This window comes from Syngnathoides biaculeatus, chromosome 3 (genome assembly GCF_019802595.1).
Source record: "Syngnathoides biaculeatus isolate LvHL_M chromosome 3, ASM1980259v1, whole genome shotgun sequence".
NCBI lineage: Eukaryota > Metazoa > Chordata > Actinopteri > Syngnathiformes > Syngnathidae > Syngnathoides > Syngnathoides biaculeatus.
This window is the reverse complement of record NC_084642.1, coordinates 22,136,725-22,147,211: the sequence shown is the minus strand read 5'-3', so window position 1 is coordinate 22,147,211 and position 10,487 is coordinate 22,136,725.

Here is a 10,487-nt window from a genome sequence, read left to right as displayed (position 1 = left end):
AAATCATCTACTGAAACAAACCAAAAATATAAATCACTGTCTTTCTTTTCTTTCTTTGCTACAGTTAATACAAAGAAGTTAAAAAGACAGCTTGCCAGTAACTCATTAATTTGTAAAATGTTTCTTGGTTTTTGGCCCTCTTATCTACCAAATCTTTGATCATTTCAACCCGTGTGGTGCCTCAGTTCCTCCGGTACCGGCCTTTTAGTAAAACCCACAGTCAGTTCGAAGACTCACGGTAAGGTGTCATTCCATGCCTACGGCCATTTGGTGGCTGAACCAACCGGAAGAGATCAGAGCTGCATAGAGCATTGATACTTTTAAAAGGAGGTTCAAAACCCTCCGCTGTAGTTTAGCGTTTCACTAGTGATGACTTTTTTCCCCCTTTTCTTTTCTTTTATCCCCATTTAACCCAGATAGCATTTTACTCTATTTTTTGTCAGTTACTTGAGTTTAACTGGATATTTTTTATCCCTCAGTATTTTTCCATTTATTTTACACTTCTGACATCATATTCTATTAATACGTACTGTACTTTAGCACTTCTACATCTGATGGAGTACCTGTAGTTTAAAAAAAAAAAAAAAAGTTCCCATGTTTCCTCACCAGGGGTCCCATCAACTAAGGAAGTTGTGATGGGCTCCGGCTGCCAAGAGGGGTGCCTTGGACAGAGCCCAGACCCAAACGTAATATATTTAATTAGATTTTCAAGCTGTAACTAATCCTCCACACAGGTGTTGGTTGTCATATTTTTAAGAGACTATGTTCAGGATGTTTTTGCATCTTTAGGGGAGGAAATAACTTTGTGTTGCTTTTTGAGTGTGAAAGGTGCTAAAGCACATAAATAAAGGTTTGCTAAATTGATTGATTTTTCGCGAATGGCATCACACGTGATGTCTGGGTTAAATCCAGTTGCGAACTGGACTGGAATGTTGTTCTCTGGCAGGAGGAGGTGGAAGTGCACACAGAAGCAATGGCCAAAAGGTTGCGCAGCGTTGACCAGATCAATATGTCACCTCCTCTGGGACTAATATGGCCAAACTGTGAAAATGGAGTAATATCAGCAGCCAGTCCATAAAGGAGGCCAGCATCGACTGCATGGTCACTATGAAAGAGCAAATATCAGCTAGTTGCACTTAAGTGCAACTCAGTGACGCATGCATGGAAAGAATACTCCCTACTGGTCAAAAAGTCTTTAAAGTGTTTAAAGTGTTTAAAGCTTGAAAAAAAAAAAAAATAAAAATCCAAGCTACAACAATGTGGATTATTTGTCCTAAGAGCCTCGCACAACTCAATCCACCTCTGAAAATGACCACTATCCCTTTGCATTTATAGAAACCATCCATCCATCCATTTTATGTTGCCGCTTATCCTCACGAGGGTCGCGGGGAGTTGTGGAGCCTATTCCAGCTGTCAATGGGAAGGAGGCAGGGCACACCCTGAACTGGTTGCCAGCCAATCGCAGGGCACATGGAGTCGCATTCACAATCACCCTTAGGGGGAATTTAGACTCTCCAATTAATGTTGCATGGTTTTGGGATGTGGGAGGAAACTGGAGTGCCCAGAGAAAACCCATGCAGGCATGGGGAGAACATGCAAACTCCCAAATGAGACCAACTGGGCAATTATTAATCATGTGCACTTTGATATCTATGTTGTTTTACGTTTATTTGAGGGTATGTTTTTTTTCCCATCCTACAGGTGAGATTTGCAATTTTGAATGTAGCCTCACTTTACTGCCCGAACCCGCCTCCTCTCCCCCTCCAAACCCACACCCTTGCATCTCTGATGAAAGCTATGTCCCTCACCGTTCCTCGTGAATGTGCATGCTACATATTTTTACCCTTGTTTTGTCGCAGGATCAGTGCAATTGCTTGTTTTTAACTTTTCTAGCTTCTTGGGGTGGATCTGACTAAATTAAGCCATCATCAAATTTTAATTTTATTTTTCTTGGGGAGGAAAGGGAAGAGAACACCTGGCCCTCATTTTTTTCCGCTGCAGTCAATAATGAAGAATGGAAGGTATCTCATTGTTCCTTCGTGTTAGCCAAAATGCCAGCTCGTTGAATTGCTAGATATTGCTCGAACACTCAGGAGGATGGATTCATTCCTCATACTTTTCAAAAAGAGCTGGTTCGTCATGAAAAATGGATTGCACGGGTGCAAAAGACGAGATCTTCGTAGGTTCCAAATGACAGGTAGGTGTGTACACAGCTTTAAAAAAAAAAAAAAAATGTTGGAGAGGGGGAGACATAGTCCTCTCAGAATGTAATAAAAGATCCGCCCACCTAAGTAAGGGGTGCTAAATGTGTCAATGTAAGCATCGGCGCCAAGCATGGTTTCGGACGAGCTCCCGCCGGAGTCGTGCCTCGTCCGCTGCAATCACGGCTTCGGCTAGGTTGGGTCATTCCGGCGCCAAGTTGGGGTGGCTCGTCGTGGCGCTGAGCCGGGCCGGGGTGGCTCGTTGCAGCGTTGTTGTCGCGCGCGGGCAGGGTTGTTTTTATCACCGCCGCACGGAGGTGATCGATGGGGAGGCGGTTTGGACGCAGCGTCGTCGTCACTCGTGGGTGGGGTTGTTTTTATCTCCTCCGCGTGGAGGTGGATTAGATGGGGAGGCAGTTTGGCGGCGGCGGAGTCGTCGCTCGAGTGCGGGATTGTTTTTATCACAGTCGCTGGAGTGGGATCGGATGGGGAGGCTGTTGGGTGTCGTCGCTCGCGGGCGGCGTTTTTATCACCGCCGCGCAGAGGTAGATTGGGTGGGGAGGTGGTCTGCCTGCATGTGGTTTGGCTGTGATGCACATATCATCTAAATATGGCTCAAAATGATAGGCTAATATTCCCCCAGTCACTTCATTCGGTTGTAAGATACATTATTTTTTTAAAAGAGCTTCTGTGTTGGAAGTGGCGTGTACATCTCCCATAGCAGGTGGCACAGTGTGTATTCAATGGTGAATGTCCCAGTGTGACGTCACGGACAGAAGATGCAGCCAATATGGTCACCACTTGGATGTCGATGTGATGTGATAGCCATCTGTGAACAATACTGTCAAAGAAGGAAGGAATGATTTTGTTTCCAGAAGACAAAAGTGAAGTAACTATTTGAAGGAGGTGTTTGTCATACTAGTGTTGGAAACCACAAGTCTAGTTATCAACATGTGAGGATTCTCGTGGTCTCTACTTAAGCTTGTTCCGGAGTGAGAGGCCCTCTTTTTTTTTTTTTTACAAACTATATGCACACGCTGTTGGATGCTTGACTTCCTCCTCCTCCATCAGTCGAATGTCTGCCACGGGAGTTTTTAAAGCCCCCACATTCTCTTCTAACTGACAGATTCCAGCAGCAAGAGCGACTATGTTTAGAAGAACGTAGGTTGGCCACGTCAGGAGAGGGCTTTAAATTCATGCCACGTTGCAAAGGAAAACAGCACTAAACTTTTTTTTTTCTTTCCATTCACCTGTTGGCTTGAATTGTTCCCTTGTTGACAGGGGGTTTCACCTCATTAGGGAAACACTGAGAGATATGAAACCTCAGTTGTCACTTATACCAGTGCGGGAGGAATCGCTTTGACGACAATTATGTTAAAATCATTACAGTTCTTACTCATATGTATAGTGAAATGTCTAATCTGCCCTTTTTTGGCCTTTTTGTTGCATATTTTTTGTATGTGGGGGGAAACCCGAATGCCTGGAGAAAACCCACTCAGGCTCGGGAAGAACAGGCCAACTCCATACAGGTGGGGCCAGGATTGAACCCTGGACCTCAAAACTGTGAGGCCAAACATGAACTTTGCAATTAGATACTGACAATGGTCAACGGAACTATTTCTATTTCCATGATTGCCAATGGGGGTAAAAAACACTAAATCCAAACAGCCATCTGTCCATCCAACTATTGACCTCACGAGGGAGGCTGAGGAGTGTCACCCCCCTGTAGTTGTAACACAGCCTTCGGTCCCCTTTCTTAAAAAGGGTCACCACCACCCCAGTCCAGAGACACTGTCCCAGATGTCCGTGCGACCCAAACCCGAACAAATCACAGGTTCATGGAGTGGATTGTTTTCAACCTTTTAGGTTCCATTGTATAATGGATGGTTTGATCTCTCATATCTGTTGTCAGAAGTCATTCAAAATCAACAAGCCTCTTCTTCTGAAATCCCCCAAAAGTTCAAAAGACGGGTTTAGAGGAGCTGTGAGAGAGACCCATCGTCATATTGTTGTAATCCTTTGTTGACAGAATAATCTTGTCCCTTTGTAGTCTTTTGCAGACATTTCATGAAGGTGTTTCACTGTAAAGGAAACCAGTTGCAATGAAAGACTCATTCTTACTCCATGATAGTGTTTTCTTTAATCTTTCCTTCTTTCGTCTGTTGTGTAGAGTCAATCATCCGTCGAGGCACTGCGGTTTCTTGTTGGAGATGAGCTTTTAGTCTGATCTTTCAGGAGATTTTGCACTCATCTTTTGATTTGGGACATTTTTGGGCTTTTTCATAGTGTCTGGTTGTTTGCTTGTCCTCAAGATTTCATTGCATCATTCCCAAATTTGACATTTATGGAACTGTACAATGATCCCCGTTATTTGCAGGGGTTATGTTCCTGCAAATCTGAAAATCATGAATTCCTTGTTGATACACTGTCAGCATGTATGCCAGCTTATGTTTTAGCTTGTGTGTAAGCTATCATAAGAGGGCGCTCACGAGGCAATGAGGAACAACTGCATTCCAAGTTTTTAAGCTTTACCGCAAAGTAAGCATGCTGAGAAGGTAAATAGCATTTAAAGTGCATGTTTTGTGTCAATTATTTCTTGAGTCATTCTTTTATGTTTTATTATTTGCTAAGTATGCTATTCCGTTTGCTGTAGTGTGATAATTTTAGTATCGATGTGACACTGTTAGTGTGTACAACATCGTCAGTATTGAGTTGCCCGCACAGGCAGTGTGTGGGGCAATGTAAACTTCTGCTTAAAGCTCTGTCTTGTGAGTGCCATCATATGGTAGCTTACGTACATGCTAAAACATGTGCTGGCATGGAATCTAACAGTGTAACCAATATGTTTAAGTGTACCTTGGTGCACAAGTTACACACATTAGTGAAAGTTGGAACTACTGGAGCAATCTGTGTGGAGTTTGCATGTTCTCCCCATGGCTGAGTGAGTTTTCTCCGGGAACTCTGGTTTCCTCCCACATCCCAAAAACATGCAACATTAATTGGAGACTCTAAATTGCCCCCTGGTGTGATTGTGAGCATGACTGTTTTCTGTCTCCATGTGCTCTGCAATTGGCTGGCAACCAGTTCAGGGTGTACCCTGCCTCCTGCCGTTGATAGCTGGAAGAGGCTCCAGCACTCCCGTGACCCTCGTGAGGATAAGCGGTTCAGAAAATGGATGGATTGATGTAATTGTAGATCAGTGCTTTTGCCCTCACTTGACACCTGTATTTTATATGAAATAGGGTTTGCTTCTGAGACGTAGCATCTTCTAGCCTTCACAAGTTAATCAGTATGAGGTGTCAAATCATTTGTAGCAGTCGGTTTTATGTAATTTGGGTGGTAAGTGGTTGTTAGTGTGCTCTCTATTGGACAATTGTCCAACAATGTCTATTACAAATAGCCTCACAAAAACCTATTGAAAGGTAGGGCCTGGAAATACATAAGAAGTGTGCAATTTAGGCTTGTGCAAGCTGTTATTTATTTATTTATTTATTATGATTTTGGCCACTTTCAGGATGTTCTTCAAAGAGTAACTTTTGGTAAACATTCCATGAAGTTTGGAAAACAAAAAAATCAATCATGCACAGTAGCTCTATTGACAACACTAAATGATGTAACATTTGAGTTTTCATTATTGCTTGTGGGCGTAGTGTGATGGCAAAATTTGATGACTCACCAAAAAATGCAAAACTCTAATAACTCAATTCCACAAGATACGACGTAACAGGAATAAAGAGGGTTACTTACCGCAAAATCTTGTCAGACGTACACTTTTAATTTAGGACAGTGGTGGAGTTGTTGAATAAATTGAGCTGTAAAACGTAAACACCCTTCCAAGCAAAGCGGCTGGATGCAAATGTTTGATTATGCGCAGAGTAATGCGGTTTTCAGGGAAGAAGAGGCATTTAAATATTAGTAAATTGGCAGGATGGCCTCATGCATGGCAGCCCCAATGAGAAGGCAAACACAGAAAATTGAATTACACAATGTAGGTTTTTGTCTTTAGTTCCATAACGTGGCCCTTTAATGGAATTACTCCGCTAAGCACTGCATTTCCATTCATCATTTGAAATTCAGATAGGCGCATTACGACAAACCTGCTGACAAAATTGAAACACACTAAAGTGAAACGAGGACCTGCTTTGCTTGCATTTAATTACACAAAGAGAGCCAGCACCAAGATGGATATTAACATTCCGCCGCATCGTTAAAGAAAAGTATGATTATTTAGACAAAATACCGCACTCTGTTATGTTGCCATTATTAATGTCAGGATGAAGTCAGCCTGCTGGACAAAGTGGCAACTGTTCAGAGCTTTAACTTAGAGTTAATGTGGTGTATTCTTTGCTGTATTTTTATTCATTTTCAGATTTTTATTGTTTATTGTTTTGCAGGCTTTGCATGCAGATGTCTTATTTCTAGCATTTTGTTCAAAATGAGCAGATTTATTTTTATTTTTTTTAAGTCATCATAGAGTTTTATGATTTGCAGGACAATGGCCTGTTCAATCAATAAAGGATGATATCCTGTATCTTTTGGGGGATGGCTTCCTGAGAGGTTTTTGTGTGTGTGTGTGTGTGTGTGTGTGTGTGTGTACTCTTGATAGACATGTAAACCAAATTTCATAATGCTGAGTTCATCTGGCTTCCGGGGCAGGATTTTCAGAGGATTTTGTAAGGGGTGGCCCAAATTAACAAGCATTTGAGTCTTATGGCACGTCATCATATTTTATGACAATGCTCTGCTCTCAGCCTGCAGCTTTTGTATATTTTAGTATTCTAATATCCTACCAAGAATGTTAGTGAATTATCAAGTATTTGGATAAATTATAATTTTAAAGTGTGGTGACAAATACAGGAGAAAAATATAATACGCCATTTCCTTTCATAATATACAATAAATAGTTATTTATTTTATTTACTCCTCAGTCCTCTCTGACAAACATGCAGTACTAAAACACTTAAACACATTACTCACTATATATATATATATATTGCTTTTTACAAACTGTAGCCACTTGGACTGAATTAGTGGCCAAAGCTGAGCAAAACTGATCCTTATCTAATAGACAGTAACAACCACCCTGAATGAAGCCACTTTTTAATTACGCACGCTTTAGCTGTCACCATCGTGATAAACTTTCCACAAATTTGAGAGGAGTCATGATTAACCCGCAGAACTCCACGGAGCTAACATGATGTTAGTACAGTAAGCTACTCAACCCAACTCAATTTTATTTATAAAGCACTTTAAATATAAACACAACCTGCTGCACAAAGACAAGAATAAAATTTTGAGAATGAAAAACAATTTAAGCTAATGAAAATAAGCAAAAGCACAATAACATTAATTTGACCTTGTCTTGAGGTTCCAAGCAAGACTGATGTGTTTGAGAAACATGCTGCATCCCCTGAGCAGATAAAATTCCTCGATCAATTTTTGTTATCAAAAGACTCGAAAAACTAAAGCACTTGCCGCAGCCACACTCTGCTCTAGGATGGAAACTTAAATCCGCTGTAATTTAGGGTTGTACAGCTGTCTGTTATGTGTGCCTCAAATTTGGAAGCAACTGGAAAAATTCTGTAAAGATAGGTGATCATGAAAAAGCCAAAATGATGCTAAATATTTATTTTCAGGCATGGCTTACTGAGACTTTTTTGTTTGTTCATTCATAATGTATTCATAATACATGTACCAAATTTCATGCTGCTCAGTGAAACTGGCTTTGGTAACGATATTTTTAAAGAGTTTCCAAGTAGGATTCAATTGTTTAGACTTTCATCTTTTATAGCAACTCCTTAAATTTGCATCCATATTCCACAAACAGTCCTTTCTAATTTAGCCCTATACATTTTTCTCATCTACATGTTGAAAATTTGATGATACAATCTGTAAAACAGGTTTTTAGGGACCCCTGGAAACAGACAAATTGACCCTAAAAATGGCCTCTTCAGACAACTAAGGCATTTTGGGCATTTTTTTAGACTTTTTTGTGGTCTTGTCTCAACAGACATTAGATTTTCTGTTGCTGAATGAAACTGGGTTCAGGGACGGAATTTTCTGAATTTTGCAGTACCTATCAGTGAACCAATGTTTGATGATCACACCTGCGACCCCCCCTTGACTATAAATCCCCCAGATGAACAAACCAGCTAAAAAAAGCCATACATTTGTCATTTACTTGTAAAGCAATGCAGCAAACTCAAGAGGCCCTTGTTGGGAGAAATGTGGGTTGTGGGAGGAAGAGGTAACATTTTAGAAGTTGTTGATCAGGGAGGAGTGTTGCTGTCACCCAGGGAGATCATTAAGTGTGAGGAGGCTGAGGATTGGACATCATCTACAACCTCTCTGCTCATGTGAACATGTAACCTCATCGCCATTTCCTGCAAATCATCAGTTTTACATCATGTTTGCTTGTACAACAATGGTGGCTTGGAGAACTGGGACTGGTCGCTTTGAGGCAAATTCACCCTCATCAAAAGCTCCCGTGTATTTCCTCATTAAGCATCCAAAGCATGATGAAAGACACGCAGAAGAGGAATTGTACATCTGCTGTATTAGCCAACCTCATATGTGCCATCTTCCTGTTTAACAGAATGAAAGATTTATCCGCCGGTTTGGTCCCAGCACACCCGCTGTGCAGCAGCGTAGCAGCTTCCCGCCATTTGCCAGCTCACCAGGGGGGCCTTTAGATCCCGCTCCCGGTGGCCATCTTGTAAAGTATCATCTCTGGAATGGCAGCGTCTTAAAGATATGTTTCAATAATAGATTGTGACGTTTGACGTGAGCCATCAAACTGAATGAGAGAGCTCTCCTTAGAGTGGTTATACGCTGCTTCTTCAGAGGAAGTTTGTGCCAGTGGAATAAAAGACCTATTCTTCACACTGACTCACAATGTTCAGAGTCGAGGTCAACAGCAACCTATTCGCACTCTTCACAATGTTGATGGTGCACTGAATCCCTTTCCATATACATGACTGGACCAGGATTTCCTTGAAGGCATCTAGAAGTCATTGTCCACGGTCGGTTGAACTCACCCTTGTCCAAGTTTTTGCCTCAGTCAACACCAGAATTACATTCTGTTTGGCCTGCCGATGCCAGTAAAAAGGGTGGATAAAACTCCTCCTTCAGTTTGACGCCATAGCTTAAGCATGGTTGTCCACCTTACAGTCACAGCTCCAATCAGATGCCTCAACCAATGGAGACATGGGACATAGCCCACTTGTACACACCGTTCCCCGCCTCCCTTGAGATGTCATTTAAGTTCTGTCAGAGTTGGGAGTTAAAACTCCACCCGACAGGAGACTCTGCCAGGCAATCCTTCTCGTCCACCAGAGTGAACTCAAAACTACTGACCCATGGGGCAACAAGCCTCTCTTGTGCATAGAGGCAAGCCAAACTATAATTAGTTGGAACCTATCTTTCGCACTAGTTCTCGTTCTTTTCCTGCCAGAGACATGACATTTCATGTCCCTACATTTAGGATCTGAACCCAGGGTTCAGACTGACTAAATGCCGCCCAGTTCACAATACACGGGACCCGCATTATCCCTCCCTACATGTCATGAGCCAGTGGAAAACAGGACCCACATTATCTCTTTGGGCTGTGCCCAGCCAGGCGCCAAGGGTGCCCTACCTCTCGGCCTTGCTCTAGAAGGGGACCTGTTGATATATGTGTGAGGGAAAGTGAGCTCGAAATAATTAACTCTTCTTTGAGAGTTCAGAGTCCTGCTTTGTGTGGTCCCTCACTGAGGAGCTATTTGCCCTGGATGCCCCAACCACAGTGCTTAATTGTTAGTTTTAATAGGACATGGGTTCAAGTCCCACTACAGACAAATTAAACAAATATATAATGCCGTTGAGGCGGCACGGTGAATCAGCTGGTGAAGCATTGGCCTCACAGTTCTGAGGACCCAGGTACGATCCCGGCCCCACCTGTCTGGAATTTGCATGTTCTCCCCGTGCCTGCGTGGGTTTTCTCCGGGCACTCCGGTATCCTCCCACATCCCAAAAACATGCAAAATTAATTGGGCACTCTAAATTGCCCCTAGGTGTGATTGTGATCGTGGCTGTTTCAGGGTGTACACTGCCTCCTGGACATTGACAGCTGGTATAGGCTCTGGCACTCCCCGCGACCCTCATGAGGATAAGGGGCAAAAGAAAATGGATGGATGGATGGAATAATGGTGTTGAAGGGATGCTAGTCTGCTTGCAGGCTAGTCGAGATGCCCTTGAGCAAGGCATTGCTGCCAACCACCCGCTCGAGTGGATCAGCACTCTCTGCAT